The sequence below is a fragment of the Rhineura floridana genome, chromosome 2, assembly GCF_030035675.1.
Source record: "Rhineura floridana isolate rRhiFlo1 chromosome 2, rRhiFlo1.hap2, whole genome shotgun sequence".
NCBI classification, from domain to species: domain Eukaryota; kingdom Metazoa; phylum Chordata; class Lepidosauria; order Squamata; family Rhineuridae; genus Rhineura; species Rhineura floridana.
This window is the reverse complement of record NC_084481.1, coordinates 212171449-212193105: the sequence shown is the minus strand read 5'-3', so window position 1 is coordinate 212193105 and position 21657 is coordinate 212171449.

The window sequence follows — 21657 nt, the reverse complement described above, 5'->3', positions numbered from 1 at the left end:
GAAAAATATTCATATTCATACTTCAAAAGTAACTATCAATATTTTGAAGGAAATATCGATATTCTAAAAGGAAATATCCATAAATATCATTCTTACAATCAATTTTGTAGAGGCAGATTTTTTTTTAAAAAGTCCATTTTCAAAAATAGCCGCAGAAATTTGCTACATTAAAATCTGATCCTCAACTATTGAGAATAAACAAATTAATGGAAATTGTGTTACTAAATTCAAATTGGGCAGAATTCTAGCACATCCCTAGTTCTTGTTCAGTTTTCTCCAGTAAAGTATTATCAGCTTCTTTTCATCCTGGACTCTATCTGCTTTGTTTAAGTCACTCTGCTAACATATACTACTACATAAGTTCTCTAAATGTGCTAGCCAGGAAATCACAGTCATGATGACATGGCAGTTTCTTCTTCTCCTCCCCCCCCCCTTTATCTCCCTCAATGTAGGAGAATGCATTGCTGGATCACAATGCAGTGAAAGGCTGTGTAAATAATAATAAAAAAGCAAGTGCCTAAAACTTAATGGTGTCAGTGCTTGCTTAATATCCAAATGGAGGCGATTCCACAGAACTGTTGTAGCAGCACAAAAGGTCCTCCTGCAAGTGGTTGTGGAAAAGACTTTGGGAGCATGTGCCCCTTCTGATAACCGCAGTGACCAGCAAGTGCATGCAGAAAGCAGCAGTCCCTCAAGTAAGTTTCCCCTTCTTCATTTAACTACCCACATTCATGAGGGTTGAGGGGAAACCCTAGAGTAGATTTAGGGGGCACATGGGCAGGGCCGGATTAAGCTGAGGAGGGCCCCTAGGCTGATTTTGAGCCGCCCACTGTCCCATCCCATCCCATTCCCCCTGCTTCACCTACCTTTCCGCTTTCTTGGGGGCTGCGCGCACTGTGCGTGCAGGTTTGCCATCAATCAATACGGCAGCCGAGGTTTCCCTAAGGGACTGAAGCCTCTGCCACCATCTTGGTTGATGGCAGCAATGAGCGTGTGTAGCACGCATGCGTGCCATCAACCAAGATGGTGGCAGAGGCTTCAGCCCCTTAGGGAAACCTCGGCCGCCATCTTGATTGATGGCAAACCACAAAAAACAGCAGAGAAAAAGGTAAGTGAAGAGGGGGATGGTGGGCAGTTCGGAAGCTCTTGTCCCGCGATCCGTGGCTCCTGTCCTGCTTCCACGGATCGCGGGCCCCCAAGAGCTCCAGGCCCCTAGGCTTCAGCCTACTAAGCCTAATGGATAATCCGGCCCTGCACATGGGGGGAGGAGAGGGAGAGTTCAATCTGCCACATGAGAAGAAATCCTTGCACTGATGGAACAATTGCTTTAGTGCTACATTGATTACGACTCACTGCTTAGTTCAAAATAGGTTTATGATTGTAGCACTAGTAATAACTAGCATTAGTTCTGTGTGGGGCCAAATAACAAAACAAATCAGATGGTCTGAGGGTTCCTTCCTGTCTTGAATCAAAGTGTAATGTCAATCTCCCTCATCCCAGTTGAATCGGGGACCCCATGAGGCCTCAAGTTACTCTATTGCTCTGTTGTTTCTGTACATTTTTGTGCCTTATGTTTTCCTATACCTCTATGCTCCTCTAGGTCCATGGGTTTTGCAAGACATGACACTACCCCTGCTAATAACTGGGGTGGGGGTGGGGAGTCACTACATCCTGTGACAGCGGATTCCACAATTTAACTATGTGCTATGTCAAGAAGTACTTCCTTTTGTTTGTCCCAAATATTCCAACATTCATCTTCACTAGATGATCCTGGGTTCCAATATTATGAGTGAAGGGGTGGAAATGTCTCTCTGTCCACTTTCTCCACACCATGCATAGTTTTATACACTTCCATCAAGTCTTCGCTCCCTTCCTTTTCCTGTCCAAACTGAAATGGTAAGTAGCTAAGTGATTCTCTTTGCATGGAGAAGGTCCCAGATCCAATCCTGGTCATCTACAGTTTGTAGAAATATCAAGTACTGGGTGACGGGGGGGAAAACTCTTATCTGCTTGAGGGCCTGGAGAGACTCTGCCGGTCAGAGCAGGCTGTACTGGGCTGCCTGCTACAAAGTAACTTCCTAGGTAAAGCTAGGCCATATCAGGGGGAACAAATAGGTTGACTGGAAGAGGAGTACTATATCTTAAGGGGATAGCACTGTCCCTCTAGCCGTCCATTTGACAACCTTTATTTATTTATTATTATTTATTAAATTATATCCTACCCTTCCTCCCAGTAGGAGCCTTGAGTTGTTTGCCACAAGGGGCACTAATTTACCATCCTGGAGAGCCTCAGTTCCAGTTGCAACTGATCCTGACACTGTACCACAAACCTCTACAATCAGAGCAGGGTTAGCCAATGTGGTTCCCGCAAGCTGTTGTTGGATTCTGACTCCCATCAGCCCTAGCTGGCATGGCCAATGGTTATAGTGTCATAGTCCACAACATTTGGAGCACTACCTTTCTTAGAACAGAAATATTTCCAGTCCTTATATCCAAGATCCTTCAGCGAGAAGTGCCAGGGGTTCAACATGGGACATTCTGCATGCAAGGTTCTGCACATGACCACACCCCATGTTCAGGATGTCCTTCAGTTAAGATCCATCAGAAGGATTACCTCTTCCCAGATGAACCTATCAGAGCCCCTATTAACAGGGGTCTTTCTTCAAATGCCCTAGAAAGTTGAGATATGGTGGATGGCCACAAGGGAAAGGGCCCTCTGAATAGAGCCCCCTCAATTATGGAATGTAATCCTCAGAGAGGTTCACCTGGCACCCACTTTGATGTTCAGGAAAAGACCTTTTTACTTTCATGGACCTATAAATTTCATGCTTTTGTTCTCTACTATTATGCTGTGTTTTGATGTGGTGGCTTTAACTCTGTGGAACATTAGGTCAGAAGTGAGACGCCTGTGGCCCTTTTGATGTTCCAACTTCCATCAGTCCCAGCCAGCATGGCCAATGGTCAGTGATGAAGAGAGCTGGAGTCCAACAACATCTGGAGCAGGTATAGCTAACATAGTACCCTCCAGATCTTCAGGACTACAGCTCCCATACTATGTATTGTATTGTTTATTTGTTTATTAAATTTATATCCCACCCCTCCTCCTAGAAGGAGCCCAGGGTGGCTAACAAAAACATTAAAAGCACTTTAAAACATCTTAAAAACAAAACACTTTAAAACATATTTTAAAAAAACTTTAAAAACATATGAAAACATCTTTAAAACATCTTTAAAATACAACTTTAGAAACATCTTAAAAATCAGGATAACGTCTCTACTTAAAAGGCTTGTTGAAAGAGGAAGGTGTTCAATAGGCACTGAAAAGATAACAGAGATGGTGTCTGTCTAATATTGAAGGGGAGAGACTACAACCATGCTGGCTGAGACTGATAGGAGTTGTAGTCCAAGACATCTGGAGGGCACCACATTGGCTAACCCCAGATTAGAGCCATCTGGAAGAGCTCTTGCTCTGTGCAAGTAAACTATGTGGCCTTTCTACACCCCTTTCTGGTTGACTCCCTCCTGTCTGCCTTCTTGCTCCCCCTCCTGGATTAGTTCATAATTTAAGAATAATCTAAAGAGTCAAAAGTGCGTATGGAAAATATGTTACAATAATTACTGCACACACGCTATAAGAGGCGCAAAGTGTTCCTAAAAGATCAAGATAGATGAATTTTCTTAATAAGTGGCTGAAACATCCTCGGAATTTCCGGAGCTATTTTGCTGCTCAAGGGTTTCTAATGCAACGCTCTGATGATAGAAGAACCACTTCTATCAAATATTAAGCTACTGTAAATTTACTATAATTGAATAATTTGCCTCTTAGCTTTGGTTCACTAAAACTGTAGCAAGGTTCTCATCACTAAGTGATCGTTCTGCAGTCTGTTTCAATATATGTCATGTCAGACAAGGCTCATATATAGTACCATTTAAGATTTAGTAATTCCAAAGCCAAGGGACCTTGTAAAAGATCTGGATGATTGACCATAAAGTATGCACGTATTTAGTCATATTAAATTACGATTAGAGCTGTGAGCTTCAGATTTAAATACAAAATTGATAAATCTTGCCTACTTTGGAAAAGTACAATCTCATGCAACTCTGACTGAAAATGAGAAGGGATTCACAGCAAAGAGTGAGGAACAGCCATATGATTTCTGTAGAATTAATAAATGAATATGGCTGCATTTGTTCCCACTCTGGGAAGAATCTGAAATGCAGAGCTTTAGATTGGGGTACTTTATCCCATGAACTTGCTCAAGGCAAACTAGCCATATCACAACCTGAATAATACCTGGTGGGATGAACAATTTAGGGCGCAGTTCACTTTTAATTTGATCACTTTTAAGAATGATCCCTAACCCAAATTAAGCCCTGGTATAACCTGAGAATCATAGATTACCAGTAGAATCACAGAGGACCAACAGAAGGATGGAGGACTAGCACATGGATTATGCAATCCTTGCACCACTTCATAAACTCCGGCCCAGTGGCAGCTAGTGGCTCCATGTCAGTGTACAGTGAAATCTGCTCCAGGTTTTAGTCCAAACTTTAAAAGATCAAGGTGCTTCAGCACCTTGGACAGCTCCCTGAAAGTTCAGACTAAAACCCAGAGCGGATTCCACTGCCCCACTGGCATGGAGTCACCAGTGACCACTGCTCCGACCTGAGGACTGGGCTCTTCCATTATCCCTGGAAACTGAAGATGATTCCTCTGTAGCCTTTCCTGATCCACCACCATGCAGGAGCATATGATTGCATAATAGGTTACAGGCAGAGCTTGGAAAAGTTACTTTTTTGAACTACAACTTCCATCAACCCAATCCAGTGGCCATGCTGGCTGGGGCTGATGGGAGTTGTAGTTCAAAAAAAGTAACTTTTCCAAGCTCTGGTTACAGGCCCTCTACATATTGCAAATAGCTGTCCCAGAGAGGTGGAGCCACTGGAATGTCAAGTTCTGCCAGCCTTCTGAAAGGGTAAGATGGCTAAACATTGGCTGAGACAATGTCCCCAAGCTCAGCAAGCAGAGCCCACTGAGAGGTGCTCTGCTATTTGCTACCATGTCCCCTGCTGGCCCCAAGCCCCAGCAGGATATATATATATATGTGTGTGGGCAATACCTGCAACCCACCACTTTTGCATAGGACACCATGCCAATTGTCTGCACACATGGTCTTATTACAAATTATATTCTGGGTGTCTAGGAAGCATGCAAGCACCCATCCTTTCCCACAGTTCTTATGGTGGAGCTGCTTTAGGTCAGTGAGTGAGCGAGGCTTCAGCTTTACCTTAACTGACCAGCTGCAAGTTTTTACAAAAACAGACGACTGGGCAGAGAGAGGATCAGCACTGCTATCAATAGGAGAGTATTTCAACAAAACTACTTCCACTCCACTCAGGAATGGACGAATCTGTTAATTTTGGTTCTCTCCGTTTCTCATTTTTCCAATCATAAATTCAGTTCTCATTTTTGCAGCAAGTTGCAATTTAAAAAAAACAAACCTCCTCATGAAAATTCACTATTATTTAGTGCAAATTTATCCTAATCAACACATTTTATGTGGTTTTGACAAATATACACATTTTTGCAAGTAACTTTCCCTAGTATACTGCATTGTTGTGTAATATTTCCTCTAATGTATGCATTTATATGCACACTTTAATATATGGATTTTTGTACCACATTACTTGGTTGGGGAACTGTATTGCAAATTCTGAAAAATGCAAATTTTGAACAATCCTGTGTTTCGATTTGCATATTTTTGAGGGAAAGTGCAAATTTAATACAAACTGAATCCAATTTCTCCCCTCCCCCCAACTCCATCGCTTAGGCTACTGCTGGCATCTCATTCAATTGATTCTTCATGATGCTGAGTGTGTTCATCTACCGCTGAACTCAGTTTGGTGTAGAGTTCCATTACACTTCTCAGAAAGGCACTGGATCAAGGTCTGAGAGTTACTACAGAGCTATTTTTTACCATTCATGTTTAAGAGGTCAAAAAGGAACGCTGATGTCATGTTGCACCTGGCTCCTTAAAACAGAAAGGGCAAAGCACAAACAAGGAAGGATAATGTGGACTTCTTTGTCAAACTAATGGAAACACCATATCATCATATCTTACCCACCTTTTAAATGCCTCCACAATACCTACTGATATGTTTCTACTTTAACCCAGCAAAACAGAATTGCATGTTATATTTTAATGTTGCTTGTAAACTACTTTGAACACCTTTTCTTGGATGGAAATGCATGAAGGAAATTGTAATGTGAAATAAAACCATGCTCAGTAGATCATACTGGCATCACATCTCTGTATGTCTGATGGACACCTCAACAATGGGAGACACCTCTTTGGTTATAAAGCCGTACTGCAGCCTTTACCATCCTGGTGCCCTCCAGCTGCCTCTTCTTCAACAGTTAACTAACAGTAGCTGTTCTATCAGGCTGCAGAGCAGCTGGAGAGGTGGGCAGCAGTAGTAGTGTAGTGGCAAATGCAGAAGTGCAGGGTCCCTTTATGTTAGTCACTGCCATGCCTCCTTCTCTCCCCGCCCGCTTTTTTGCTGCTGGGTTGAGAATGAGGTTCTTATTAATGCCTTCTCCCACATCAACAGATGTCCCTAGGAGCCAATAAGCCTAAAAGAAGAGAATGCTAGCTACTGAGAAGAATCTTCTCAGTGGCCAATTCATCTCCTTTAACGCTGATTGGCTAGTAGGATGCTGGAGACATAGGGACCCTGCTGAGACCCTGCTCCCAAAAAAGTAAAGTGTCTAAGAGACCCTGAGACCCTGGATGACAGCATCCCTGTATGCAGAGCGTGGAAAAGTTACTTTTTTGAACTACAGCTCCCATCAGCCCAATCCAGTGGCCATGCTGGCTGGGGCTGATGGGAGTTGTAGTTCAAAAAAGTAACTTTTCCAAGCTCTGCCTGTATGTATCATCTTAATTGCTTTTTCTCTTTAAAAAAGCCCCAAGTGTTATAACTCTCCTCATATGTGAGGTGTAGGCATGTGTGGATGGAATATAACTTACTGGAAAAAGGTAAGATTTAGCCATTTCTTGTCTCTGGCCACGTCCGCAACTGGCATATGGCCTCCATAAAGCTGCCCACAAGGGAATGCACTCATTGGACTGAAAAAGGTTCCCCACTAGAGATCTGGCAACAGTCTGTAGTGGCACATTCCAAAGTGCAGGGTCCCTTCATGATAGTCACAGCCACATACCCAGGGCCGGCCCCAGGCATGCTGGGGCCCTTGGGCATCAGCTTGCCCTGGCCCCCAGTGTGTGCACACATGCGCATGGAAGCGCAAGTGCATGCAGCCCCCCCACGCCCCCACCTACCTGTCTCCTGTCTTTTAGCATTGCCATTAACCAAGATGGCAGCCACGGTTTCCCTAAGGGGATGAAGCCTTCGCTGCCATCTTGGTTGATGGCACACATGCATGCTACGCTCACACATCTCTGCCATCAACCAACATGGTGGCAGGGGCTTCAGCACCTTAGGGAAACCTCAGCCGCCATCTTCATTAAGGGCAATGCTAAAAGGCAGGAGACAGGTAGGTGGGGTAAAGGAATGGCGGGCAGGCGGAAGCTCCTGCCCTGCGATCTGCGGCTGCTGCCACAGATTGCAGAAGGGGAGTGGAGGGGCCCCTCAGGGGCCCCCTGTAGCTCCAGGGGCCCTCGGCCAGTGCCCCACCTGTACGCCCTTTAGAACCGGCCCTGCACATCCTCTCCCTTTTTTTTTATTTTGCTGCTGGGAGGAGAATGAGATCCTTGTTAATGCCTTCCCCCACAGCAACAGATGTCCCTAGGAGCCAATCAGCATGAAAAGGCAGAGTTTTAACTACTGAAAAGAGTCTTCTCAGTGGCTGCTCACCTCCTTTCACTCTCATTGGCTCCAATTGGCAGGAAAGGACAAGGAAGCAAGTTAGAAAACTCTTCTCAGTGGCTACCATATTCCTCTTCATGCTGATTGCTCTTCAGGACACTGGAGACGTAGGAACCCTGCTGGGACCCTGGTCCCAAAAAAGTAAAGGGTCTATGAGACCCTGGACAACTATACCTCTGGGCAGCAGGGGACATTCCTTGAGCTCTGCTGAGAAGCCAGCTGCTTCTCTCTCTCTCTCTCTCTCATTACCTAGCAGCAGTAATTCCATCAGGCTACAGAAGAGAGAGACACGGGAAGTAGGGCTACTCTGCCAGCTCTGCTGACAGACCCACTCCTTTTGGCTCCTCCTGGTCTCTGAACTCTTCCCAGCTGGTCACTGGGAAATCTCTAAGTTTTAAGAACTGGTCCCGAGCTTGCTTCTCTCCCCTCTTCCCATCTCCCTTACCTTTTGTGTTATGTCTTTTGTGCTATGTCTCTCTGTTAACAAAAAATATTTTCTTAGCCTTTCTGGGAACTCTTTTTTGGCTGAAGAGCAGTGTAGAAAAAATGTTTGAAACCAGGGATGGGGTTCCTGCGGCCATTCAGATGTTGCTGGATTCCAACTCACCCCAGCTCCAGCCAGCACGGCCAGTAGTCAGTGATGATGGGAGCTGGGATCCAGCAACATCTGGAGGGCCACTGGTTCCCCATTCCTCGTTTAAATGCCCAAACCTGCCTCCAGGATTAGGCAGTGTGTCTCTGGATATCAGTTTCCGGGGTGCAACAGCAGGAGACGGCTAGTGCCTTCATGTCCTGCTTGTGGGGCATCTGAGTGGCCATGGTAGGAAAGAGCATGCTGAATGAGATTGCCATTTGGTCTGGTCCATCAGGGCTCTACCTGTGTTCTGACTCTCCCCCCCCCCCAAAAGCCCTTTGTTCTATTACTGGCATTAATGCCTCTAAGCATCTCCCTTTCCCCCTTCAATTTCTTTTTTTTAATCCCCTTTTTCTTTTTTGCTGCTCTGTAGCATAAACAGTGTTTTCCAAGAAAATAAAACCATAATGCTCCCCTCTTAGAAGCATGAGTGCAGCCAAGGGTGTTAGAGCACTTTTTGATTACATCAAAATTGCCTAAGACAAGACTGACTGCTTCATTGAGTTAATGCAGCTGTGGGATCTGAAAGACCCTGATGGAAATAACATTGGCGCTTTCAAAGCGGTTCTTTAAGACGAATGTAATGCCAACCTTGGCTGTGTTTAAAGATGAAAAATAGGCCCATGAAGGGTGAGAAATGGCAGTAAATGGCAAGCATGATTTTAATGGGAAAGCATCAAAAGAGTTTAGTTTCCATAGCAAAAGAAAACTTGATAACCATTTAGCCCTACTGAACTCAATGCAGAAAATGCTAATAACTATCTAATGAAAAGGCAGCTGGTACCTGGGATTTCAACATAAACATCCAAATAAGCTGTTCCCAGAAAGCCTGCCACCTGGCACATGTCCAGCATAACCTGTTATTACTGAACACAAAGTCTTCGAAAGGTTTCTGAAAACATGCAAGCCCCCGTTAGAAATTACCTTCCACATGTTCCAAGAATGCAACCAAGAAGTGGGAAGTGGGAGCATTCACACTGCTTTTGCCTCCCCAATGTCCCCATCTCTGTTGCGTCTGCCCCCAGACCTTTCACATGTTGGGCAGACAGACTGAAGGGGGAACCTCTTGAACGGGCAAAACGTGAAAGATGGGGAACTCTTTGATATGTCCAGAAATACCCCCCCCCCAAAAACCCAGTGAGTATAACTCTGCTTTAATTCTATTGTTGCTCATGTGGGTCTCAGAAGAGCAATCCATATGCAGAATTATGTTCTCCCTCATGAATCACTGTTGATGGCTTGGGGTCAGATGGACTGATCAGTCTTCTTCCAGTCCGTGTCAATCTCACACGTGTTCATTCATATATTTATGGTGGGATGATTTCCCCTTGGAGATCAGGTGGATACTAACTGCGGAGTTCTTCCACTGGCAACTGCAGACTTCTTTACCCAAGCTTCTGCCTATCAATATCAGCTCCTGACATTCCCAGCCACTGTGATTGTAGCCAATGTCTTACTGCCGAGAGTTCCTCCAGAAGACCTGTTTATTGAGCATTCATCCTGATTCACTTACACAGAACTTACACAGAGCATTCATTTTGGCTTGTTTGTTGGGAGATTATACAACAAGGAGTATTCATCCTGAATTCATTCCGATGTGATTGCACAGAGTTTATATATATACCTCTTACTCATTTGTTTACCCCACACTTTTCAATGTACTTCCCTATCACTTTCCTAACCACGAAAGTGTATATTTCGATATGTATTTTAGCTCAATGCATACATTTCTAAATTCATTTTTTTTCTAAAATACACTTGCTCACACACACATTTTGGTGCAACTGCATTGCAAAATTGGAGAAATGCAAACTCTGGAGAATAACAAAGTGCAAATTAGGTTGATTTGCTTAAAAATACATACTGAAAGCAATTCTCCTCTACACCTAATTTGGGACAAATATTTTGAAAATCTACAGTAAATCCAGAGGAGATCAAGGTTCTGTTCTTGCCATTACAGAAGCAGCAAGACACTGAACCTGGTTACTTGAAGGATCTTCCTATATTCTCAGTATTTACAGGCTTGGAAGAGAAAAAGAATTCCCACTCGTCATCTATTTATATATTGATCATAATAATGACTGCAATCAACAATTAGAGCTGGTGTGAAATGTCACTGACATTACACATTTTCCCTCCCCCTTTAAAAGAAATCACAATCATGGAAGTGTTAGGCATGAAATATTTTGCTTTGACATTTTAATATTTTGCTTTGACATCCAGTAACTTTTTTGGCCAACAAAGTCAAATAGAGAGATGGAAATTCCTTTACATGTATTTGCAAAACTATCAATCGTAGAATGCAGTATTTGTATCCTCAAATGAAATGTTCATGAAATATTTTCTTGTGCACAATGAAAGGTTTTCTTTTAAGAAAATTAAAACCTTTTTGTGACAATAGTTTCTATTTGACCTCTCTACCTTTAGCATGGAATAGCCACTAGAGACAGAACCTATTTATTATTTGTGACTTGGGTTCATACATTTTTATTAACCAGTGTATTTTAATTATTAATAGTCGTTATATAATTAATTTTAAATGTTATAATGTCCATATTACCAAAATGAATTCTTTGTTCGGATGGTTATATCCATGGAAGAATATAATAGCCAGGCTATCAATGGCTACTAGACATGATGGCCATGCTCTGCCACTATAGTCAAAGGCAGTATGCTTCTGAAAACCAGTTGCCGGAAGCCACGGGAGGGGAGAGTGCTCTTACACTGAGGTCCTGCTTGCGGGCTTTTCATGGGCATCTGGTTGACCACTGTGAGAACAGGATGCTGGATTAGATAGGCCAGTGGCCTGATGCAGCAGGGTCTTCTTACGTTTTTATGTTTTGAAATGAACTGATGTTGGACTGTTATTGTAATGCTATTTTGGAAAAGCAGCATACAAATTGAATAAATAATAATAACCTGGCATGCCCACGAAATACAGTCAGGAATGAAAGGGAAAAAAACTGTTATACTGAACATTATTGAGAAGTTTATTAATCTGTCAATCTATCTCCCAGGAAGAGTGCACGTATTACAAACCACAAATGACCAAGTTTTTTTTTATAAAAAAACTTCAATCTTAAAGAGCAGTGAGCTGCAACTGATCAATAAAGTCCAGTGGAACAATAAAACAATTAAAACAATAAAGTTTTTTGGGGGGGCGGGGGGAGACTATTTCCCCTGGCACCAAAACAATGTTCAAGTTGGTGCCAGGTGAGCTTCTTTGGGAAGGGTGTGGATTCCTTCTACCAGGAAAGTTGTCTCTCTTGTCACCACCTGCTTAGATTCACATAACAAGAGTAGGAGAAGGGCCTCAAGTAAATAATGTAAGTTTCAGAAAAACCTTCCTGCAAGGAACCAAAAATACTGCACACAGTTCATCTACATAATTTTATTTTATTTTTTATTTTATTCAGTTTTTATACCGCCCAAAGCCAAAGGCTCTCTGGGCAGTGCACAGCATAAAGTAAATACAATACAATAAAATAACAATAGAAACACTAAAAGCATACATATTAAATATTTAACAGCCTGGTATATATTAACAACAATAAAATATGTTAAAATGCCTGGGAAAATAAAAAGGTTTTAACCTGGCGCCGAAAATATAGAAGTGTAGGCGCCAGGCGCACCTCGTCGGAGAAACTATTCCATAGTTCGGGGGCCACCACTGAAAAGGCCCTAGATCTCTTTACAACCCTCCGAACTTCTCTATGAGTCGGAACTCGGAGGAGGGCTTTTGATGTTGAGCGTAGTGAGCGGGTAGGTTCATATTGGGAGAGGCGTTCCGCCAGGTATTGTGGTCCCGCACCGTGTAAGGCTTTATAAGTCAAAACTAGCACTTTGAATTTGGCCCAGAAACAAATAGGTAGCCAGTGTAAACGCGCCAGAACAGGTGTTATATGTGTGGATCGTCTGGTCCTCGTTAACAGTCTGGCTGCTGCATTTTGCACTTGCTGTAGTTTCCGAACTGTTTTCAAAGGCAGCCCCACGTAGAGCGCATTGCAGTAATCCAATATTGAGGTTACCAGAGCAAGCATTGTTTTGTCTGAGAGGTAAGCTCATTTCTTCTTTGTTTGTACTGAATGCATAAAGGGGACTTTGGCCTTGCCCCCGCACATCTATATGTTGAGTTGGATTTCTGAAAAGAGGTACTTCTGTGTTTGTACACGTGGTGCCTCATGTGATCATAAATGAGTCCCAATTGTGCGGACAAATGCCAGCAAGTTACTGGGCCCGATTCAAGGTATTAGGACTATAGCATACAAAGTCCTAGCTACATGATTTATAGCCCAAAAGATTATCTCCCTCAGCATCAACCATCTTGGGCTTATGGTCAACCATGGAGGCTCTGTTGATGGCGCGGCCACTGAGTGCTGCCTGGTGGTGCTGATCCATGAGAGGGCCTTCTCGGTAGCAGTTCCCCATTTATGGAATGCCTTCCCTGGTGAGGTGTGTCTGTCTTTGTCATTACCATTCAGGGGGGATTTAAAAACCTTCCTGCTCACCCAGGCCATGGGTGGACAACATCCAGCTTCTGCGCCTGGTTAAATATTATAAAACTGCAATTAAGTATTTCAAAATAAAAACTGCAAAAATTATTATTCATTTAGCCACTCTTCAGCTGTAAAAGGCTCCCAGAGTGGCATACAAAGATCGATAATAAAGCAGTCCCTGCTGTCGGTCTTGTGATCTCAAAGAAATGAGACATAAGAGGTAGGGAGGACAAAAAACAAACACAGAGACACTAATTCTTAAGTTACTAAAGTTCTTATCATCACCACCTGGAATGGAAACAGTGCACAGAGGGAGGAGCCAAATATTGCTGGCCTTTGTGATGGACAGATGGAGTGGTCCTGCTTCCCTTCTGCTGTAGCCTGATGGAATGGCTGCTGCCAGGGGACAGTTTATGGAGGGAGCCTGATGGAGCTGGCTTTTTCAGCGCAGCTGATGGTAGCCCTGCTTTGTCCCATCTTCTGCAGTCTGTACATTCCTGAAAATTATCAATGTGGACCATTTTTTCTATAAAGGGATAGTGCGTATTATGTCCTTCCCAGATTGAAATATGAGGGCCTATCCATACCACTGTATAATCTGCAATGTAATTGCTTTGTGTCCTCATTAATTCACCGTCATCCATATGACATTGCAAGCTAGTGCGTATTCACAAATCCACGTTAGAAATACCACTGAAAGCCTAATATGCTGTCCTGTATGGATAATCAATCGCATTAATGTCTGTGTGCTCGTCTGCAATGCTGCGGACTTTCCTGCACTAGGCCGTCCATAAGTGTTCTGCTGTTCTGCTTTAGCACAGCTGGGGGGGGGGCTAGGACAAATGATATTATGTGGACCAATTGGCTCATATGGGTGGAGTGACAGGTGGAGTTCAGCGAAAAACTGAAATAAAATTCCATAACATTACATGTATGGATACTCCAGATTTCTTAATATTGCAAACCGAGAACAAACAGTTCAGGTGTGGACTCTTCAATGACCAATCAAATAGTAAAAATGTGGATTTTCGAGGTAGGTACAGATGGGGCCTAATACGTCATCTTAACTTTATAGCAATATCACAGAATTGATGGGGTGGGAAGCAGAGGTGCACTATTTAGACTGGTGCACAAAAGTAGTAGTTGATTGTTATATGAAAATTACCCGCAAATGCTTTGAGAATAATCTTCCTTGGGGAGAAAGGGCCTTCATGTCCACTTAAAGATTATTCTGTTTTCCTCTCCAAGATTAACATTCATATTCTCAAATAATATTCCTCCCCCCCAAATAGAAGTATTGCCATAGATTTCCTCCAATATCTCACTGTGGTAATCTTTGAAGCAGCTCCCCATTTACCTGGAAATTCTGGATAGGTGAAAAAAAATTGAAAGAATATCCCCACACACACCCCTTTGGAAGAAGTGTAGTGTAGCGGTGGCCTATTGGACAATGGGGGTAAGGTTAATGAACAGTTTCTTTTTTGTCTTAGCATCCCTAGGGATCCATTGATTTGTCTGTTAAATTTTGTGAAATCTTATGTCTCAGTGGAGAAACAGAAGCAGGTGTGGCTCATACCGACTTTAGGTAGAATATTTTATGCTAAATTAGGAAAAGAAATAGGAGTCTGGATAAGATGCAGTTAATCAGAAGGATGTAGAAACAAGGAAAAGTAATTAAATTAACACTTTTATTGAACTCAAGGTCCTATAAAGAGATGTTGAGGAGCTGCTCCCTAGCAATTAGCTTTAAAGAAAGTGTATCAAGATTTTCAGATATGAGGAATGTTTTTGTATTATTTTAAAGAAAATGTAAGGATCCTGGGATCTCCATTGTGTTAATGAAATAGTGCGGCAAAATTTTATTTTATTGATCGATTGCATTTTATCCCACGGAGATAAAATTTTACGGAGAACAGTAACAAGATCTAGGGCCTTTTCGGTGGTGGCCCCCGAATTATGGAATGCCCTCCCAGATGAGATACGCCTGGCGCCTTCTCTGTCATCTTTTCGGCGCCAGGTAAAAACCCACCTCTTCACCCAGGCATTTTAAAGTATTTAAGCTTTTAATCTTATTTTTTTAGTTTTCTTTCACTTTGTTTATATAATGTTTATATTGTCTGCGCAATACACACTTGCTGTATTTTAAATATTGTGGTTTTATCATGTTGTACACCGCCCTGGGAGCTGCTAGCTATAGGGCGGTTTAGAAATGCAACTAAATAATAATAACAATAATAATCTTTTATCCAAGGAGCTCAAGGTGATGTACATGATTCTCTCCCCTCCTCATTTAATCCCCACTACAACCCTGTGAGGTAGGTTAGGCAGAGAGGCAGTGACTGCCCCAAAGTCACCCAGTGAGCTTCATGGCTAAGTGGGGATTCAAACCCTGGTCTCCCAGGTCCTAGTACAGCACTCTAACCACTACACCACACTGGTGTAATTAGCTTAATATTCTTGTTTGAATTGTAGCTTTTTGTATCATGTTTAATCTACATTAATATTCCTTCTTCCCATATTTTGTAACACTCTTTTGTATTTTAATAATAATAACAATCCCCATTTCCATCATCAATAAATGACTAACAGCATTGTTAACTGACTAACAATGTTTAAAGTGGGTCTGTTGCAATTTCAGAACTGGTTATGTGTTCTACAGGATTTCAAAATCATTAACGTTTTGCCATTTCTTTCTTTCTTTTTACTTTCATAAAATCACAGATTCACAAAATAGTAGAGTTGGGGCCTATAAGGCCATTGAGTCTAACCCCCTGCTCAATGCAAGAATCCAACATAAAGCATACCTGACAGATGGCTGTCCACCTGCTTCTTGAAGGCCTCCAGTGTTGGAGAGTCCATGACTTCCCTAGGTAATTAGTTCCATTGTTGTACTGCTGTAACAGTTAGGAAATTTATGGAGTAAATTACCCCTCAAATTCACAGATTCATTTCTTAGTTATTGCCTTCCACATCCAGTGTCATATATTTGAACCTCGTACAGATTATTCAGTGAGTTGAGACTGTCATCTGAATGCATGGAAGTGGGCACAATCCCACATCCATCTCCCCTACACACAACCCTAGGAATATTGCTACACCAAGATCCCTTTTTCACTTTGTCCAAGAGAAGACATTCATTGTTCATTGCCAGAACCGAACAGCACAGAGAACCTTGTTCGGTTTCTCCCTACTACTTTTGCAAAAATAGTGACTTTGAATGCTTTTCTATTTAAAGCAAAAGTCAAAACTTCAGGTAACACAAACTGTCACCCTGCAACTCCTTCAAAAGTGTATTCAGAAAAAGAAAAGATGTGAGCTTTAACAGAGGGCTAATTTATCAACTCCCATTAGCCTCTACATTTTCTTACCAAAAAGGGTTAATTGACTATTTAATAAAGCCTTGTGAAGACACCATTCTTCTGTGTCAAATACTATTTTCATCCTGCTCAGGCTCATTATAACGGCATACAACTGGACAAATGGGGAAAAACACCCATGGCACAATTTCTGCCAATGAATATTTCAGTAGGTGCCTCTTGGCTAAAAGCCTAGATAAAAGCCTTGCTCCAGGCAAATTAAGAACTGGAGAAAATACTTCTAAGTGCCGAAAGCTTATGAGAAAAGAAGTGGCATAGACCCCTCAACATGATCTCTTCAACTGAAAAACCAAGAGATCACAGCAAAAGGCAATTATATTGGCTGATCTCTTGTGTTTCTAGCCTGTATTTTGCTGACATATACATCAGGACATCCCAACTACCAACTGTGCTCAAATGCGTACTTAAATCTGAGTTGCTTTTCATTTGTTGCAAACATCATCGTTACTTCTCTTTTTCCTCCTCCTTTTCCCCCCAGAATACCGTTAGAGTGCTTTGCAGATTACACATAGCTAAACAAAAAATGACTGTAGCCTTCAAACAGGGCTGGCTAACTTTAGATTAGGTATGGACAAATCTGTCACTTTTGGGTTCTTTCCATTTCTCGTTTTTTCTAGTTGTAAGTTCAGCTCTCCACATTTCCACATCAGTTTGTAGTGGTTGTCTTTTAGTCTTCATGAAAATTCATCAGCGTTTTTGTATGATTTTTTTTCTAAAATACAAATGGCAATTTTGCTTCATAGACACATTTTTTGCAAAGCGTTTCCCCCCAATATAATGCATTTGTGTGTGTTATGTTCACAAATATGTGCATTTTTATGCCCACTACCGTAGTCCATGCATTTTTGTATACAGTACTTGGCTGGAGAAGTACATTGCAAAATTTGGAGGTGTGTGAATTCCGAAAGATGGCTGGGTTTTGGTTTGCCCATTGTTTTGGAAAGTGCTCACCTTTAAATGGGAAGTAAACTGAATTTCTCCCCCATTCCTACTTTGGACCCTTTGGTACTACCATTATCTTTGACTATTAGACATGCTGGCTGGGAGGACTTGGAATCCAACGACATCTGGAAAATCCATGACTTAAAAAATAAGCTGATTTGCACATACAGCTACAGTTTCTTTTCATTTATTCGAGACCAGAATTACGCTTAAGAGTTTTTTTTTTGTAAAGCAGTAAATAAATGTTGTTAAATAAAAAAAAATACAGTGAAATGACCACATGAAGTAGAATGTACATGCGATTTTTAAAATAGCAGTCTTCAGCTTGTGGAACAAGTGCAGAATTAGGGGGGACTACTATAGCATGGTGTAATGGTTAGAACAGTAATGGGGAACCAGTGGCCTACCAGATGTGGGACTCCCAACTCCCATTATCCCTGATCATTAGCCAAGCTGGCTGGAGCTAATGGGAATTGGAGTGCAGCAACAGCTGGAGGGCCACTGGTTCCCAACCCTTGGGTTAGAGTGTCAGACTAAGCCATTCCAAAACATGTTGAAGAACTTGCAGAGAGTCAAGATATCATTAAGACGCACATTTGCTTTCTCCTATTCTGCATCACAGGCTGCTGCATAATGATGCCCAGTCACAGGTTAAGTCAACGATTGCCAACCTTTTTGGGCCCATGGGTGACATGGATTGCTGCCTAACAGTTTGATCCTAACCATGTTTATTCAGCAGTGTCCATTGAATTCAATAGGACTTACTCCCAGGTAAGTGGGGTTATGACTGCAGCCTAAGTCAAGTTATGGTTTCCCACTGGTCTGAATGAAAGAAGCCTCTCAATGGATGTGGAATTTGCAAGATGACTTCTCTGCTATCTGTAAATATTTATATTTATTGTTTTGAAAGCTGGTTCACTATGTGTATTGCTTCTTCTGAATGAATTTTAAAGCATTAAATTTCTATTTCTATTCATCCCCCAGAACCAGAGCCAAAAGCCTTAAATAAGCAACACTTCCTGAAATCCACAGTTTCACAGCACAACCCTACTCACATCTACTCAGAAGTAAGTCCCATTGGTTTTAACGGACTTACTCCCAAGTAAGTCCGCACAGGACTGTAGCCTTTGATTTCTAAAGATGAAAGTAAATTGGTTATTTGCGGTTTGATAGTTAAGTTCACCTATGGAGGAAATTTAATTTTTATGGGAGCTAATAAAAATGATTAGATTTAGATGGACTTTTAATGTAAGATAGCTCTCAGAGCCAAAATAGTTTAAAGTATTTCATCTGTAACACAAGATGTGATTGTTAATGAATAATTCTCCATGAAACCACCTTTGGGAAGCTTCAGCAGATTAGCTGTCCTTGCATATATTTTTTTGCAGGCCACCCTTAACCCCCCCTTTTAAAACATATTAATAACAAACAATTAAAAGTATATGCGCTGTCTCTAGATATATGAGTAATAGAAAAAACAAGTATGTATTTGCAAGAACAACCACACTTTGTATGTATGTGTGTGTGTAATTATTTATGTATGTGTTCATTTATTTACATTTACATCCCACCTTTCCTCTGAGGAGCTTAAGGTGGCATACATGGTTCTCTTCCCTCTCCATTTTATCCTCACAACAGCCCTGTGGCGTAGGATAGGCAGAGAGACTGTGACTGGCCTAAGGTCACCCAGCAAGCATTGTGGCTGAGTGAGGATTTGAACCCTGATCTCCCAGGTCCTAGTCCAACATTCTAATCTGTTTGGCTTGACAAAGATGTGTCATGATGGAGAAGCTGGACTTGATTAGAATCGTAGAATAGTAGAGCTGGAAAGGGCAGAGGGTTGCACTGAGCAACCCAGTTTACTTAATGCCGGAATCCAGCTTAAAGCAGCATACCAAACAGGTGGCTGTCCAGCCGCCTCTTGCATGCCTCCAGTGCTGGACAGCCCACCATCTCCCTAGGTAATTGGTTCCATTGTCGTACTGCTCTAACAGTTAGGAAGGTTTTCCTGATGTTAAGCCAAAGATTAATGTTTTGGGCTGTAGTAATACTCATGATCCCAACATAGATGAGTGGGATGTCCACTTATCAATCACCTGACACCATTATGACATCATTCGTTCATTCGGCCAGATAGGCGGCCTAAAAATAAAATTTTATTATTTATTATTATTTATTATTATTTGAAGTCTGGCTGTCAGCTGATCAGTGGGGAGACAAAGATGAAGGAGTCTGTGTATGCACTAAACTTCAATGCAATATGGGCAATGTATGGACCAAGAGAAGCTCCCCTGCAGACTTCCACTTATCTAAGAGCCATTGCATCGAAGTCCATTTGCAAACAATTTGTATTCAAACCACTTGCAAATGGACCTCCAAGGGGATGACTCTCCCCACTGATCAGCTGACAGCCGGCCTGCAAAAAGATGTCATAATGGTGTCAGGTGATTGACAAGTGGGTTTCCCACTCATCTATCAAAGTTAGCCCATGGGGGTTCTAGGCTGCCAGCCAGACCAGTACCCCATCCCTGCCTCATGCAGGAGGCTCTGGAGAAATATCTAGCTGTCCATCTGGTGCCTCAGAGATGGGGAACAAGTGGCCAGATGTTGTTGACCCCCATTTCCCAGCCCACGTGGCAAATTATCAGGGATGTTAGAAGCTAGAGTCAAACAACATTGGACGTCGACTGGCTCTCCATACCTGAGGTTGTTAATGGAAACCTACGGCCCACAAATGTGTTTATCCATCAACTTGCAGAGAATTCCATGCCAGTCATTTGGAGCTAGTGCAGTTCTTAAGAAAAAGGGCCAGGAAATCCCTGACACTTGAAGAGCAACACTGACAGTGTCATATCAAAGCCCTGATCTGGCACAGAGGTGGATCCATATGGCTACCTTAGGAGGTATTAGTACCAAACATGGGACCACTTTCCATGATTACCTTAAGCTCAGATGACCTTGGGAGTAGTCCCTGGGTCACAAATGTACAACCGTCTTACTGCAGGTGAGGGCCTCCTGCAAATACCATCTTATCAGGGGGTCCATTCCACACAACATTGGAAGTGGATCTTTAGTGTTGTGGCACCTATCCTTTATTATTCCCTTCCGTTAATAGACAGGGACCATCTCTGTTATCTTTTTGACACATACTGAAGACCTTCCTCTTTCAACAAGCGTTTTAAGTAGAGTCCTTATCCCAGATTGCATCTGTTTGGACTTACTTTTTAAGATGTTTTTTAAGGTTTTTTTTAAAGATGTTTTTAAGGTCTTTTATTTTTATTTTTTTTAAAAAAAAAAATAGATGTTTTAAGATGTTTTTAATGTTTTGTTCTTTGTTTGCCACCCTGAGCTCCTTCTGGGAAGAAGGGCAGGTAAATAATAATGAACAATAAATAATAACTTTTGACCCATCAAGCTGAACGTAGCCCATGGGCCATGTTCAGACAGAATAGCAGAATAAATTGAGCCTCCAAGTCCAGGGCTACTATACCTTTGCACACCTGGGCATGAAACAACAGGGGGCATGGCTTCATGTCTTGCTTGTAACTTTCCCAGAGGCATCTGCATGGCCAATATAGGAAAGAGAATGAGGGACTAGCTAAACCTTTGTTTATCTAACCCAGCAGGGATTTTATGTTCTTATAGTATCTTGGGAGGGTTCAACAAATGTCTTGTTTTTGCTGCCTGCCTGGAATTCTAAACAAACAAACAGCATGGCAGAGAGTTGTCAAACTTCAGCACACCACAATACATAGCTTCTGGATGACACTCAGCTTGCCTCTCAAGTTGTTCAAAATTGACCTAAGTCCATTTAATCATGGACTCTTTACTTTCTTCACACTCTCTTAAAAACTTGGGAAAAATGAAGTACCCTGTTTCCAAAGCAAGTACACAAACACACATAATAACACACAGGCTGTGTGTACACACAACATTTTATTCTAAAATCCATGGAGAGTGAGTACTAGTGTTTTTCTATTAGTCCACCCACAATCTAGGTCTATTGCAATTTTTTTTTTTTGCCCCTGAAAATTGCTTCTTGGCAAACTGGTTTCATTCTAAAAATAAAAGCTCATTGCAGCTTGATTTTGCATTACCCTGCAGTGTGTCCTTTTGAAAACAGATGAAAGTAGGTAGCTGTGGCAATGATTAGGGATGTGATAGAATTCTGCCAAATTTGGATTTGATACTGAATTTTCCATTAATTTACTTATTATCAATAGCTGAGGATTGGATTTTAATGTAGTGAATTTCCGTGGCAATTTTGAATTTTTTTTAAATTGCCTCTAAAACATCAATTGTAAGAATGATAATTTATCGA